Raw genomic sequence first — 17,920 nt, forward strand, 5'->3', positions numbered from 1 at the left:
CCTAACACAATAACTCAATGGTAAGAATCAGGAGATAACATTCAGGTCCAATCCTAGCCACAACCTAATTACTTGTTCTAAGAAGAACATCATGTATCTGACTTTCTAATTTTTTTAAACCCATGAGATTATATTTGCATGTGTTGTTTAATTTTGGATTTTGGTCAATTTTGCTAAATTTACTTTATGTGGATTTGGTTGTGTGGTTTACTTGGTCAATGATTAAATTATAATATTTATATTAATCTTATAAATTGAGAATTATTAAATATTATTTGATTAAAAAGACAATATTAAAAAATGAGAATATTTAATTAGTTGAAAATTAATTAATGGTGTGCTTTAATTTAAAATTCTAAATTAAAAATTTAGATAAAGAGAAATTAAAATATTATTGATTTATTATAATTATTTAATTAATAATGATGAAATTAGGGTTGCACTTAAATAGTGGTCTTTAAGTATTTTTAATATTTATTAAAATAATAAGTTATGTTTTTAATAAGACTTTGCTCAAATACATAAAGTGGAGGAAAGGAAAGAAAAATAATATTCTAATTTAAAAATGTATGGAATAATTATTAAAATGAGTTATTTAAATATTTAATTAAAAGTGAGTTATTTTTTATTATATTGGAGTTTGGAAAACCTTAAATAGGGCTAGAGCTCTTTATTAGAGGTTTTTTGGTCACTTGAGCAGAGACAGGTTTTGGGAGAGCAAATTTAGAATTAGAGAAAAAGAATTGATGAAAGGTTTTGGGAGATGAAATTTGGAATTGAGGCAAAAGAATTAATGAAAGTGTTTGGAAGATTTGAATTTGTGTGCATTCATAGATTGTCTCATATTTCAGTTGTTGTTTGAAGGTAGAGTTTGAAAACCCATTGTGGAATTCCTTTTCAAAGATATGTCTACTTCATGTCTTCCTAGGTGTTTGCAAAATGATCACTGATTTATTATATTGATTTTTAGATGAAGAATCTTGCTATGGATTTTGAGAAAGAAAACATGTTGATCAAGAAAACTTGATTGAGAAAAATAGTAGAACATCCACATTAAATTTAGAGGAGATTGGAAATTTATTTACTTTGTGGAAAGATAGAAATGTTGTTCTTTTCACTCACAATTTTCTTGACATAAATGTTGCTATGTACACTATGTAGACACCTAAATTTGATTACACTGCTTTGGTAATCTAATTTAGCCATCTCTAAAGGCATCATTAATTAAATTCTTATTTAATTAATCCTTTGCCATCCCCTAGTTGATTAATTTAATTAATCATTTATATTCCTAATTGATAAATCAAATAACCTATCATTTATCAAATCCTATTCTCCTATCTAATTCCAAAATCCCCATTTATTAAATAAATCTATTTGATAAATAAAATCCTCAAATCTAAAAGCCCCTAACTTATCCCTAATCCTCCATTTAGCCTAATACACCCCATCCACCCATACTAACCAAGCTTAGCCACTAACTCACCCACCCTCATTAATGCCATCCTCTTGCACATCTCTAACATCCCTAATCTAATCCTAAACCCAAGCCTAATCCACCCCCTAATGTTGTCACATTCCCTAAACAAGTTTAAGACTTTCTTAAATCAAATCAAAGTCTCCTCTTCAAAATATCCCAACCACCAAGCCATGAGTGCTCTTACAAACCATAAAAGACTCTTACAAGCCCACTCATGACTCTTACATCCCTCTTTCATACTCAACCTCTCTCATCATGCCTTTAACCAACCCCTTATTCTTTCCTCTCACACTCATCCTCCTTGTGACAAGTGTCACTTTCCCATTGGTGCTAAACAAGCACAATCCATGTGCTCTCCTTGGAGTGCATCCTAGCCCTCCTTAAGCCTTCATCTCTCCTTGCATCTTAGCCCTCCATCCTTCAAGCTCTTTCCTATAAATTGAATCCCCTCCCAAGCCATTTCAACCACAATCTTTTGAGTAAAGTTATCATGCCCTTTTGAGAGCCAAAACTATCAACTACACCCTTATAATGTCAAATTGAGAGCTCACAAAGCTACCAATTTGCCATTATCATCCATCCATTGAAGCAACTTTGAAGCCACTTGAGCATACATCCCAAATCTTATCATAATAGACTTATCTCCTACACAAAGAGTAGATCCTATTGGGAGAGTCCATTCATTTGGCTCACATTTCCAATTGGAGTTTCCTCTTTTTAGTCTCTCTTAATATGTTATGTTAGTTTAATTTGTAAATACTTCCATTAGATTAGTATTTCTTGCATATTAGATTAGTGTATACATTTTGGCATGCCCGGTGGGACCCCACTATGGGTCATTTATTCATCCATTTCAATCTACATGTTGCTTTTATAAACTAACCCTCTAATGCTTGTTGGTGTTTGAGTGGGTTTGAGGGTGTTTTCCTTGTTTTTGCAGGTTAAAGGACGTATTTGGAAAGAAGACATACCCCCTAAAATCAAAAAATAACCAAGAAAATAAAAAATTTTGGAAAAAACTCGCACCCATCAGTTCACTTCGCGCAGTGTCGTCTCCACAGATTAGCGTCTCCGCCTGTCGTCTCCATAGTTTGGCGTCTTCACTTGTCGTCTCCGTAGTACGTCGTCTGCACAAGCTTAACCGTCATCTCTACTTGCTAAAATTGTCATCTCTACTTGCTCAACCATTGTCTCCGCCTCCCTAATCGTCATCTCTGCCTGCTCAAACTGTCGTCTGCGAATTTTAGCATCTTTGCTTATTTTTCGGCTGTCTCTGCCGCTGCCTCTAGTCTTTTTTCGTCTCTGTCGCCGCCAAACTGAACTGTCATCTCTGCAGTTCAGTGTCTCCACCTGGTTTCCTATTTTTTGTGCCACCAAACTGACCTGTCATCTTCGCTGATTGGCTTCTCTGCAGTTTGGCGCCTTCGCCTAGTTAACTGTCGTCTCCGCCTGTTGTTGTTGCCCATCTGCACCATCATCATTTCTGTTTTAGCATCTTTGTTCCTGCACTTTTTAATTTTAAAAATAATAAAAATTAAATTATTTTTTTTTAAAAGAGTATAAATCAAATTTTAACTTTTGGTGGTTCCATAGAGTAGAGGTTTTTCTAAGCATTTTTATGCCTAAGAAAAAGAAGAAAAAAAAAGTTGATTTTATTTTTCCCATAGTTAAGTTTCAATTTTTGAAATTTTTGGGTGACTAATCAAATTGGCTTTTGTAGCTATTGCAAGTTGGAGCATATATGAAACCACTAACCATGTTTCTTGCAGGTTCTCCTTACATAGTTTAATGCTCTTGAAAAATGAACTTGAATGTTTAAACACTTGTCTTTGAATGTATGTCACTTAAATCAATCTTGAATGTCATGGATTAAAATCAAATTTTCCTTAAAATGCATGCTTAAAACAAACAAACACAATCTTGAATGCAAAAAATTAATTAACCATTGCAATATCATCACACTTCAATTTTTGGGCATAAAAAGAACCTAAATTCACATTTTTGTAATTTTCTAAGTTATAAAAACTAATAAAAATGCTTTGAGTGAGTTTGTAGTTGGACTCACCCTCTTTAATCACCCATCATTCTAACCAGTGGTTACAATCTTAGCGCCATCTATGGAGATGGGTCTACCTAAGAGGGTGTTAAGTGCTCCATAAAAATCAAACTCCACTCACTTGGATTTTTATTAGTTTTCTCTAAGTTAGAAAATTTTCTTGAATGCACAAGAAGGGCCTTCGGGTGCACGCTAGAAATCGAGTTTTACACACATCCTTGTTTTGGGCTTAAAACAAACTCACACTCAATCTTGAATGCCTAACAATCAATGAACATCACATGGTTTTGACGCATTTTCAATGACGCTTGCATTTCTTATATTGACGATCTCTCGATTTCCATTATGTTGATGACAATATTAAGTTGGAATGAACATTGTATGCCATAATCACAAGTGTCTTCAATCATAAATTACAAAATCTAAATCATCAATTGGAATGAATGCATGTCTTTTAAAACCAAGATCATGTATGTGGTCTTTTTTTTCACTTTTTAGGAGGCTTGCTTGGGGATTTCATCGCCCCTTGGGACGACCTCAACTCTAGCATTCCGACGGAGTATAAAGATCGGGAGGTGAATTGAAAGACACCTCTCTTGGGATCAAGATTTTGTCACTCGAGCTAAGCCTCAAGGAACTTTATACCCTTGAGAAGTGAAAGAGGAGAAGTGGGTTACCGCTCCTCTCGGCTGTGTGATATCTTTTCGATTTCATCTATGGATTTGGGCCTCACATACCTTGCATATATCAAGGACTCCCTAGCTAAACCGAATTTTATCCTTGTAGAAAGCTTCCTAGGATGTTGGTGTGTTTTACGTGCTTACTCCAAACTTTTGTCTTCTTGTTTGTTCATAGCTTTTGAATGAATGTTTGTCAACTTTGGTCAAAATTCCAGAAAAGCAGAAATCTCCCAGCTCAAGGTATACTTAGTGTAGTCACTGCCTCATTAGAAGATTATCCAAGCTCCCTTAGTTCTTTGCCTTAGAACAATCCCACATCCAAAGTCCATCCAAATCATCCCCCCTAGCCAGCTAGCCACCCAATCCAAAATCACCCAAGCCTTTAAAGAATTGTTGTCACTCTGCTAGAATTTGCTATCCAATCAATCCTACCAATCAACCAATCTCACCAAGGTTATCCCTCTGACAGAGCATTGTCTAGGGTAATCCAGCTTTGTCACTTGTATCCCTCATCACCTTGAGCTAAATTTTGGGATCCACAAGTGGTCAATCTCATGTCATGCCCATAGGATCATTAGTCTATCCTCAAGTTGACATAGCCACCACCAAATCTAGCGCATAGGAAAGCAAAACCCTCACCTTTTGACAACATGCCCTTGAAGTCTTCCATCCTTAGAAAAGCCTAAAATCCCCAGCCAATCCTCCTTAGGTTTTTCATGCAGCTTTGACTTTCTCTAAGAAATCTTTGCAAACCTAATCCAAATCCAACCATGAGCTTCCATGTTCATCCATATGCAAGACACCATCCCCATCAAACTCATCATCAAAGCATGAAGTATCAATCATATCATGATGTGTTTGGTCACATTGTCCTTGCTCCCGCCACCTCCTATTCCAATGATGATGAAAATCTTGTTGACTATGACGGGTATATTGAAAGCCTTAGAAATATTTCGCCAACCATCCCCCAAAATCCAAGAATTCTTCCAAACTATCTAGTCATGCCATCTCATATCCCAGCTTCTCTTCCATCACCCAATCAACCAAGCTTCCAATCTTCCACCCCCATCACACTAGCTATTCCTGTAAATCCACCTCCACCTCCAACATGCGAGTCTCCAAGGAATCTCCTAGAGGAAATACAAGAAAAGCCACCTCTAATAGTCGATAAGCCATGTCATCTAATCCAACTGTGTGAAGTAGTCAGTGATGAAGCTTCCCCATCTATAATATCACCTCCATCTCCCATAGCTATCATCCCCATACCATCCATCAAATTGCTTAAAATCCTTCCACTTCCTGCAAGCATCAAAATCCCACCACCTATCAAATCCCTCCAAATCCTATCCACATCACCTCCAAGCATTTCCCAAATCTCTCATGATGACCCTTATGCGTCCATCTTCTATTCACCCATCTCCACTACCGAATCTCCCATCTATCCATCCGCTACCTTTGAAGAATCCATCCCTTCACCTCCTATCGCACCATCCACTCCAATCCAATCCTATCAAGATCTTGCCCAAAAGCATGTTGACATCCCCCAAAGCATAAATGAAGATATCATCGTACCATGTCTTCCATCCATAGTGCAGCCACCATCCCCTCCATCTCCAAAACCTCAAGCCATACCTCCTTTACTGCAGGATATCTTTTCATCCCATCAGCTAAATCAAGATCCTATCCTACCATCTCCTTAGCTCCATGCTTCCATCTTACCACCTATCCAAGCTATTCCACCATCTATAATCTATCCAGTTGGTTCACTTACATTCATCCATGGTGGCCCCCTCTAAGCAGAAGAATTAAGAATAGTATCTCCCCGTTGCAGTACATCTAATAAAGCACTCCCACCATTTTCTGCAAGCAAAAAGTATCCTCAGCTAGTTCAAATGCTCAAAAGATGAAACTATCAAGGTCAAGGCTTAGGACCACAAGAGCAAGGAATCAGAAAGCCTATTATTGCACAAAAGAATCCAGGATTTCATGGTCTTGGATATGTATCCAAAGGCTCACCATCTAAAAGTGTTGGTATACGCCATCCCCAAACCAAGCCTACCTCCAAGCCCACCATGCCAGCCTCCCATCACTCCTTCAAGAAATCTTATGTCATCCCCCCTCCACCATCTTTGCAACCCAAAACAACCTACCATATCCCCCCTTCATCCACTAAATCCATTTTGGGTCTCTATGTCCCAAAATCTACCATCCTCCATCCTCCTATCAACCATCATAAAAATCCCACTCCTTTCATTCCTACGCAAGATCAACAAAGGCACATATTAGGGCACATCATCCATCATCATCCCCCTACATGCTCTTCCATATTTTCTCCATCTCAGAAAACTTCTCCTAACCATCTTCCCAAAGCTTACCACAACAATGTGAATGCCAACTTCAAAATGCATAAAGCTAAAAATCCACATCCTAGGCAATCATATGTCTATTCTAAAAGACATACTCCACAAAAGCAAAATCCAATCAAAGAATGCAAAACAATGCAAAAGCCTATGAAAAGAAAATCCAAAACCATGTGGATCCCAAAGAAAAAAGCTAAAACCCAATGCATAATGGCAGCGACCATTGCTAATCCCCCATCCAATGACTCGTGTCCCCCATCTCCTAACTCCATCGTGGGTGCATATATCCCCAAGCACGCTTCGAAAAATCCTCCATCAAGCCCACATCTACCATCTATCCCCCATATGCTCTTTTCACACCCGTCCCAACATGTGCCAATGTTGATCTTGCAAGCATCCCCATCTCATGCTCCTTTCCAGCCTTTTCATCCCTCCATCTCCTACCATCAATCCCATCTAATCCGATCTATTGCATAAATCACTCATTCGGTGTACCAACAGCTAGCAACAAAATTGAACATTCCAACAGCCAGTGAAAAATCCCAAAAAAGCCAAAAATAGCTGAAGAAAGCCCAAATCATTCCAGCTAAGTCCAAAGTCAAAAAGTCAAAAAAAAAAAATAAAAAAAAATAAAGCATCCACTAGTGAAAACTTGGCAATTCAAGCGCCTTGGACAAGTACAATGATGAAAACTTGGCAAACAAGCGTCATGCGTAATCTAGCCATCCCCAGCTTAGCCTATCATCCTCATGCTTTTGGTCACATCTTTCCATCTAGCTCCATCTTCCAATTTATCCACCTATCTTTCATCCTCCATCTTTTATCTATCACACCATCCACTTATCTTCTACAGCCTCAGCCAACCATCCCAGCTATCATTCATCTCCCTAGCACCTTCAGCTTTTCCATCCTAGCTTTAGTCCTATCACATCCATCGTAAGACCTCCTTTTGCATGTTTGGGGGCACTATATTCTTTGGAGATCTTGTCTTGTCCATCTTTCCATCATTTACCTCCTCTCTTGTCATTGGCATCTAGCTTTAGGCTATCCTCATGCAAACCCAATGTCATCTCTTTATATCTATCATAATCCTAGCTATCTACCATCCTATCTAGCCATCTCATCCTACTCCTCTAGCTATCCTTGGTCACAAAATCTCTCATCATCATTGGGATGCATCCTCCCCAAATCCATATCTTCTGCTATCACCCCATCCTTCGCTTTCACATCTTGCACAACACTGAATCATCCTGCTATCCTACCATCTTGAGCTTTTGCCTGCTTGTAACTATCTTGGTCAGCTTCAACTTGTAAATATCTTGGTCAGTTAGCTTGTACATCCTCTTTAGCTTAGTACTATTGTATCTATCCAGCTTTCATGTTAGTTCGCCCTTGATCAACATCTTGCACACATCGCACATCTTGGTTAGCTATTCCAATGCATCCTTTAGCTAAATTTCCTATCACCAAAGTGTTATCCTTCTTAGTTCAACTTGCCAGATGCATCACTCATCCAGATCCACCAGCTTAGGTGCTCTCCGATAGATCCTTGCAGGATATAGCTTTCCTCATGTCTAATCTTGGTCCGTTAGTACCTCATCCTGCCCATCTTGTTGGCAAACAGTTCTCTTTTGGATTTTCACTTTCTTTTGATTTGGAATTTTCTCTTTTGGGTCTTGAAATATCTCTTCCAAGCAATCTCCTTGTTCCCTCCTCAAGGTTTCCATGATCTTCCATATCATGGTATACTGTGAATGGGGCAATCTAAGCTTAAGGTCTTGATCAAGTCTTTTGTTTGTTTTCTTTTCTGCCTGTGGGTTACCCAGTGTCGTTTCCACACTGCTTCCTTTGGGATTCATGTGTGATGTTGGGGCAACCCTTGCGTGTTTGTTTCGAGTTAGTCTGTCAGTCCTCTGGACAGTTGGTGAAAAGGCCTTGATGTTCTTGGTAACCTTGGCAATTAACCAGCCATTCTATAGCAAATCTAGTGCTCAACTACATGGTGGTACTTCTCTTTGAAGTATCCCCCCGCTCAAAAGCTTCAATGGATTCCCTTCATCTCCATTATCCCCCATCCATATCTAGCATCTGTCTCTCCTACCCCAGCTTGTGCATCAGTATCTCTTTGAATCACTCCTCACTTTTAGATTTAGGGATCTACAATCCTAGTCCTAGGGATCCACCAATCCAATCAATCCACCAAGCCTCATCTTTCGAGATCCACAATCCTAGTCCTAGGGATCTCCGAAAACCATCTTCCATCAATCCAACTCTTTGAAATCCTGTTGCATTAGCTTTGTCATTCCATCATCCATCTCCCTATCCATGGATTCCTTTTATAATGCTCCGCTCCTTCATCCGCCCCCCAATCCTTGAAAATATTAAGCTCGTTTCCTCTTGTGCATCTGATCTACCTTTATTAATCTCCTATAGTGAGAGTTTGAGCTAATTCAGCCCCTTCTCTTTACCAATCTATGTCTTTGCTCATCTCGATTTCTTGTACTTTTCAAGAAGCTGTCGAGTCTCATTTCTCTCTCCGTCGCCTTTTTGAGGTGGCATCATCTAAGTCTAGTCTCTCCTCTTCTTATCCGAGACTGGGGCAACCTTGTTGCTAAAACATCTTCCTCATGTCATTTTCATTCGAACTTGTTTTAAATAGTGTTGCCTCAACACTATGTCAAAGAGGGGCAAAATGTAGACACCTAAATTTGATTACACCACTTTGGTAATCTAATTTAGCCATCTCTAAAGGCATCATTAATTAAATTCCTATTTAATTAATCCTTTGCCATCCCCTAGCTGATTAATTTAATTAATCATCTATAGTCCTAATTGATAAATCAAATAACCTATCATTTATCAATTAAATCCTATTCTCCTATCTAATTCCAAAATCCCCATTTATTAAATAAATCTATTTGATAAATAAAATCCTCAAATCTAAAAGCCCCTAACTTATCCCTAATCCTCCATTTAGCCTAATCCACCCCATCCACCCATACTAACCAAGCTTAGCCACTAACTCACCCACCCTCATTAATGCCATCCACTTGCACATCTCTAATATCCCTAATCTAATCCTAGACCCAAGCCTAATCCACCCCCTAATGTTGTCACATTCCCTAAACAAGTTTAAGACTTTTCTAAACCAAATCAAAGTCTCCTCTCCAAAATATCCCAACCACCAAGCCATGAGTGCTCTTACAAACCATAAAAGAATCTTACAAGCCCACTCATGACTCTTACATCCCTCTTCCATAATCAACCTCCATCATCATGCCTTTAACCAACCCCTTATCCTTTCCTCTCACACTCATCCTCCTTGTGACAAGTGTCACCTTCCCATTGGTGCTAAACAAGCACAATCCATGTGCTCTCCTTGGAGTGCATCCTAGCCCTCCTTAAGCCTTCATCTCTCCTTGCATCTTAGCCCTCCATCCCTCAAGCCTCTTGCCTATAAATTGAATCCCCTCTCAAGCCATTTCAACCACAATCTTTTGAGTAAAGTTATCATGCCCTTTTGAGAGCCAAAACCATCAACTACACCCTTATAATGCCAAATTGAGAGCTCACAAAGCTACCAATTTTCCATTATCCTCCATCCATTGAAGCAACTTTGAAGCCACTTGAGCATACATCCCAAATCTTATCATAATAGACTTATCTCCTAAACAAAGAGTGAATCTTATTGGGAGAGTCCATTCATTTGGCTCACATTTCCAATTGGGGTTTCCTCTTTTTAGTCTCTCTTAATATGTTATGTTAGTTTAATTTGTAAATACTTCCATTAGATTAGTATTTCTTGCATATTAGATTAGTGTATACACACTAAATCATGCATTTGTAACAATGTAATGATGCAGATTCAAGTACAAGCCAATAACGTGGCTTTGGAGGTGGTGAGCTTCTCAATCATTGGGGTAATGCTCCCTATATGATTGCTAGAGTGCCTCCTGATGCTTCAGCTAATACTACTTCACCCAGGGGTTGTCGCCGAGGGTGCAACTCTTCTGGCTACCATTCGCACACATCAAACTCGCAAGCTTCCTACCACTGCTCTCCTAGTGGTGGAGATGGTGGTTGGCGTTGCTACTCGGCTTCCCCACCCCGTGGTGGCACAGGCTAGTCTTCAAGCCTGATGGCTCCCCCTCCTAGTGCTCAGTGTGTTGTTTCTACAAAATGGCCCTTTTGCCTGGAGTTGGCTATTTCACCTCTGTGAACTAATACCAAAGATGAAGACTAGGACCTTGATGATGTCGTTGATGGTTGGACTATTCCCAGTCCACCTACCAATCCCAGGGATGATTGGGGATTTTATGATTGGGATGAACCACCCCCCTCAGCTAGTATTGCATTGGTAGCCTAAGGGTTGTTTATTATAAGTTTTTTGTTATGAATAGTTGTTGATTCAAGCTATGGCCATCTGAACTTTCACAGGGTGATCTTGAATCCCTCGGCCCCTTTTTTGTGAATTGTAACTAAGTATAGTATTTATTAATAGAAAAGGACTATTCATCAAAAAAGAATAGTAATTTCTTATTAATATTTTAAAAAAATAATATAATATAGTTTTTGGATTTAAAAATAAATAAATTATTATTTTTTAATTTAAAGATAGATTTTTTTTAAATATTATATTATTTATTTATTTCAAAAATTAGAAAAAATATTATTACTTATTTATAAGTGGGTTTAAAAAAATGGTTTTATCTATGCAAGGTTAGTTAAACTAATGGTTGGATATAATTATGAATTAAAGGAAAAGTAAATATTCTATCATAAATATGTCGGTAGAGTGCAAGTTTGTCAAAAAAATCTATCTTCTTATAGTATTTATTATTCCTCAGTTTGGATGTTTAGCAGTTATCAAATTTTTGAAATTCAGAAGGCCATTAGGAGGTTCTTATGGTCTGATGGTAAAGGAAATAAGAAAAAACATGCTGTTAGATGGAGCTGGTGTCACATTGATAAGAGGTTAGGAGGGTTAGGCCTCAAAAACCTTAGGATTCAAGGGGTCTCTCTTGCGGCTAAATGGATATTTCAGGCTCTTCATGGGCAAGAGCCTTGGAAAATTCTTTTGAGACATAATATTCAATCTGGTTTTCCTAAGCAGGCCAAGTATTGGAAGAATCTTCCTTTTGTTGATCTCGTTGTTGGGACGTTCTCTGTCTCTGTTCAAGGTTCTCTAGTTTTTAAGTCTATCTAGAAGGCTTGGGAACTAGTTAGAGGTTTCATTTATAATTCTAACTCTAACAATAATAAATACCATTCATGGTGAACATTCAATTTGGTGGAATTTGAAGCACAAAGACAAGCCTCTCGCCCTGACTCAAGGGTGTTCTGCTAAGCTATGGAATAGCCTTGGTATTAAATGTTTCATTGACATCCTTGAGAATGATAATCTTGCTAGTTGGCAGGATATCAAGCTTAAGTTTAATCTTCCTGATTCCCACAAACATACTTATAATCTGATTTCTAATGCTTGCAGTTCATTCAATCTTCCTTGTAGGTGTGATGTAGACTCTCACAGATTCTTATCCTTTCGTTGGGATGATGGTTCTCTCTTGCATAAACTCAAGGCTAAGGATATTTATAAAGTCCTTAATAAAGATAATTCCATTCTCTCACATCTGAATTCTATTTGGTATATGAATCTTGATTTTTTTGAATGGCGAAAAATTCTTGATAGGTTCTGGAAATCTCATATTCCTCCCAAGATATTGCATTTCAAGTGGCAACTTCTTCTTGATAGACTTCCTATTAAAGATCAATTTGGCATTACTAAATCTTGCTCTGTTTGCAGGACTCCTAAGAACTTAAGACATATTTTTCTTACTTGTCAGTTTGCTAAGATTATATGGAAATTTTTTGGAATTATTATTACTGATCATGTGTCTGTTATGGATATTATTCTTGGCAATATTACTGGTCTCAGAAAGGATGCTAATTTGTTTTGGAATATTCTATCCTCTCATATTCTTTGGTTTATCTAGAAATTTAGAAATGAGGACAAGTTCCAAGACATTGGTAGATCCCTTACTTTGTTTCAATTGAAACTCATACGATTTAAGATTGTTTCGCAGGTGTGTTGTATCATGAAGCTTGAGGAAAATAAATTGAAAAGATTCCTACATGATGGCCATGGGCTGGAACGGGCTAGAATTGTAGATGATCAAGCAACTTTCGAGACTGCCCTTAAGCGTCTACTGAAGGAAATTAGAGACACCAGAGGCCCTTCTGTTGATAGGCTGGATTTCTTTGCGCAAATTCGTGAGAGCAAGAAAATAGCTTGGATGGAAGGAGAGCAAGGTTGGACTGCTTGGATTGAAGACCATGATCACATTCTGGATTAATTCTCATCTTTTTCTTTTGTATTCTCGAAAAAACTGATTCATATTGTGCAAGTTAGCTATTTTTTGGATCTCAGTTGAACTAGATGGTTGAGCTTGGTGGTTGAGGCTTGCCTCCCTTGCTCTGATTTTGTACTCATTTCTTTTTGGATGTTCGATTATTTAATTCTAAAAAAAAGAAGTAAATATTAATATAGGACTTAAACTGAAGTCAAATTAATATTCTTGAAGTGGAATTAATATTATTATATTTATCTAACAATGTGTATTTGTGCTATTATTTAAGTCATTGGTAAACTAAGATCATTTAAATTAATAAGATGATAATATTACATGACATTTTATATGCACAAAGATATTTGACATTTAACTACTTATTTACTTAAATATGCATATTAGCATAACAATTTATTTTAACATGTATATTCTAACCTTATTGCTAAATGCATCTTTATGGCCCAAACTAAATAATAGAAAATGATAGAATTAAACCATATGATTGAAAACTATGTGTTTCTTTATGTTTTGTTTTAAGTCTTGTGATATTTATTTTGTGATGGTTCTATGTGACTTGTGTAGTTGGTCAAGATAGGATGTGCACTAGAGGCTTGTGAGATTTCTTTATGATGATTAATTGACTATGTTTTATAATGTATTTTATGATTCAAATTGAGGTTTATATTTATGAGATTTATTTGAAGATAATTTATGATGACTTGAGTTTTTAGAACCAATGCATTTTTAGGTTGTCTACTACGGAACCGAATTCGATCAATATTTTATAAACTGTGATATGGGACACAATTTTACTTTATAAGCTTTGGGGAGGTTGTCTAGATGAATTTTGTGGGAGTGCCTTACAATGGGGGTTGGGGCCCAAAGTGGTTGCTAGGATAACTCATTGTAAGTTGTGTAACATTAATAAGATAACTATGTTCCTTGTCCATGCCCTGAGCACTAGTATAGGCTAGGATGGGAATGGGAGAAGATGCTTGATTGCGATCTTGTGTAGTTAGTTTCCTTGTTTATATAAAAGGATTATTGATGTTGCATAGAATCACTAGGGGGTCAAGGTCCAAAGAGATTGCCATGGTAACCTTAAAGTTGGCTTATGTGATGATACTCCCTAGTATGTACCCTGAGTCTGATTCATGGTTTTTATATCTTCTTTTGGTGGTTTACCTCTTGAATTTATTTAAATTGTGAATTGATACTCATTATTGAATCTTATTTATCATGGGTGATGGACTTTTATTGATGACAATTATTTCTTTGTTGGTTATTGTCCCTTTGACACTTGACATTTGATTTGGAAGTGGTTTCTTTTCACTATTGTATTTCTTTTATTTGATACTTGATTAGGACTTAGTAACTTATTGTTGACTTTGGTATGTGGTGGTTTGGCATTTGATGATTGCCATTTCAACTTTGGCTATCTTTTCTTTTATGAGTAGTTTGTGTTACTCTTGAGGTAGATTGGGTTGTCTGCTTAGGATTATTTTTATGACTTGATTACTTTTGTGTGCATTGTGCATTATCTCCCGTATACGGTGGGAGTGAAGTCCTAATCAAGTTACAATGAGATAAAGAGGTAGTGAATTCTTACCATTTGAGTCAGGCCTCTTCATATTGATAGATGTCGGATGTTCCTTGATGCATTTGTAACATTATCATTTTTATTCTTATCTTAGAGGCTTCCTTTTCAGTTAATGTGTATATGCAATCATGTATCTTGTATTTTTAGATCTTATGAGATGATGTATTGTATTTGATGTACTTATATTTATTATTATATACCCTACAACATGTGTAGTGGATGTTGTTTATTGGATGTGCTTCATTGTATCGATTTACTTATGTGCTTTCTTATGAGATTATGTATATGTTTTCATCATAGCTATGGACATTATACTTAACATTAAAAATAATTAATCAAACTTTCTTGACATGACTCAACATGAAGGAACCCTTGAGTAATAGAAATTGCATTTGCATTGCCTATGTGTACTTGATGTGTATGAGCTATTTTTCTTCCACACTGTTAACTAGATGAATTGTATTAACTTATAGAAGTAAAAAAAAATTATTCAATAAACATTGTAACATATTAGGTTAATTTCTTTTGGGTTCTCAAATGGGGTTTTACATGGAGAAGTGGCAAGAGTATGTGGTCTACCAAAGAGCATAGGGAGAAATTAAATTTGTTGGTTATTTTTGGACGATATTGGGGGAGAAGTTAAAGATAAATTTGAAGTTCATCTCATCACATCATCCATAGACTGGTGAACATACACAAGTTGTTAATAGTAGTTTGATAAATCTATTGAGACACTTGGTTGGAGATAAACCAAAGGGATGGGATTTGATTTTACCACATGTAAATTTTGCATACAATTATTCTATATTGATTTGTTTATGGATTCGATTGTGTTAAAAAATTTACCATCGATGTTTCAAAACACACTATGTTTATAGTTATTCTATCAATAGGAACACTGATAAATCAATGTTTCATATAGTATATGGATAGTCCTATAAATTCTTTAGAATTAAGAAAGTTGGAAAAAATGAAAGACTAGTAGTGTTGAAGATGAAGACTTTGAAGAATACTTGATGAATTTAAATGAGGAAGTGAAGAAGCATATTAACAAAATGAATACTTAGTACAAGTTTAAGGCAAATGAGAAAATGAGGCATAAGGAATTTCATATTAGAGATGGATTCATGTAGCTCATTTGTAGAAGGAGAAGCTCTAATAGGAACATATAATGAGTTGAAAATAAAGAAGTTTGGACCATGCAAACTATTAAAGAAGCATGATTCAAGAAAGACATATGAATTAGAATTTTCCTAATGAGATCAATATTTCACCAATGTTTAATATTTCAAATGCAAAGAAGTTTCATAAGGGAAGTGTTGAAAATGAGGTAACGGAAGCACAATGGAATATCCTAGTAATTACTTTAGCTATAGAGAAGATTTAAGAAATATTAGATATTCGTGTTGGCATAAGCACAAGAAATAAGACATATGAATAATATATGGTCAACTAGAAAGGAATGTGCATTGAAGATTCATCATGGTTGTCATATTAAGAGGAGGTTAACCATATTGGTTCTCCTCTAAACACTAGATATGTGACAAGGTTACTTGTCAAATTACCCCATGTGTCTAATGCATGAACATCTTGGATATAACCTAATAATCTTGCACCACCCAAAAATATTGTCTAGTTTTTCAATGAAGGCTATCTTTGTGTAGAGTTATTATTTTTGAAAATTTTCTATTTTTAATAATTTGTTTGTTTGAACTCAAAATTTTTTGATTTTCGTTGGAGTTACTTTTCTTATATCATCTTGGCAATAAAGTTTCATTGCATGATATACTATCTTTTTGAAGTTATTCAATTATTTTTTGTTTTGGCAAAAGGGTAAAAATTTAAACTCCATTTTGAGTGCTTTAGATCCTCTAAAAGAGATTGGTGTTTCACAAGTAACCATTGAAGAGCAGTTCCTGTCATTTTTGAAATGGGTTTATAATATCTAGTTGGGTCAACAGGTCAATACTTATGGCTTCCAAAAGTTGCACTACATATAATAGAAAAATAAAACTCCTTCAAACACTCATTTGAGTTTTAGAAATTGTTTGGGACCTAGTCAAATGTAGAAAATGATAAATAACCATATTTTTGGGATGGAAAGCCTCAAATTTTTAAAATTTCCCATATAAAAGTCACAGGGTTACATAGGACAGTTCTGAAGGTGTATATGGTGGCTCTAGCTTATAGATTTTTCCAATGAAAATGTCCATGTGGTTGTAGCATGTCTTATTTCAAAAATATTTCAATATCATATCATTTAATATAATAGAAAGAGGTTTTTGTGTTCTTACAACTGTTCAGTTCTTCTAGTTTTTAAATTTATTTCTCTATTTTGTTGTGTATGTTTGTGTTAATAATGGGAGTACTCTTCACCAAATGGTTTAAATGTTTTATTTCTATTTTTACATCAAATTTTAGATCTCATTGGGTTGTCGATGTTGATTATTATGTTGGGGATGATGTCCCTTCTTTGTGGCCTCATTGAGTCATAACTTTGAGTCAAAAGTATTTAACACCCCTTTTCTATGTGTTTGTCTTGAATAATATAATATGGAAAGAAACAAGACAACCATCATCTGAAAATACCACCAAAAATCTTACCCACAAATCTAAAACCTCTCCTCTTGATAGGTCCTTGTCTGCCACCCCCACTCGAAATCTAGAGAAAAAAGTCCAAAAATGCCCTTGTCAACACTCCCATAGCCTCAAAGAAACAAAAAATTAAACCCCAAGTCAATGTTGTGGACCTGAAGGGGAGGCTAGGGAAAATCCGTGTAAGTCCCATAAAATTTCCAAGAAGCCCAAGGTTAGAATGAATGAAAAAGGCCTACATGGAAAAGTATGTGGACAAGGACCATGAGGACATTCCAAAGAAGAAAGTGACTCTAGGAAGTTGGACACCAAAAACTCCACCCATTTCTTAGCCAACTTAGATACTGAGGATTCCCCTCTCCCTTAAGCCAAAGAATAATAATCCTTGTCCAATCCTTGATATAGGTAAACAATATTAGATGGACAACAATGATGTTACTACTAGGAGTGACCAGAAGGTGTTTATTGTCTGTGAAGGTTGTGTAACCAATGCTGAGATAATCTAAAAAATCAGGGAGGAGATGGATACCATGAACATTAGGTACAACAAATTGGGCACCTATATGTTGAGGGTCATGCATTCATCTACTACTACCCTAAGCTTGATGTAGGAAGAAAAAGATAAAAAGGAGGACTCGGACAATGAGGCGGTGAGGTGACAAGGGAGTTGTTTGTCTTCCTTACTGAAGATTGGTTTCAACTTTTGCTGACTAAGCCTAGAGGACAAAAAAGTGAACTGATGTTTTTTATTTTGTTAGTTTTGTTTTACTATATTGAAGGATTCTTAGGATCCAAGTTTATG

This window comes from Cupressus sempervirens, chromosome 7 (genome assembly GCF_028749045.1).
Source record: "Cupressus sempervirens isolate cs-2001-9-10 chromosome 7, ASM2874904v1, whole genome shotgun sequence".
In the NCBI taxonomy this organism is placed as follows: Eukaryota; Viridiplantae; Streptophyta; class Pinopsida; order Cupressales; family Cupressaceae; genus Cupressus; species Cupressus sempervirens.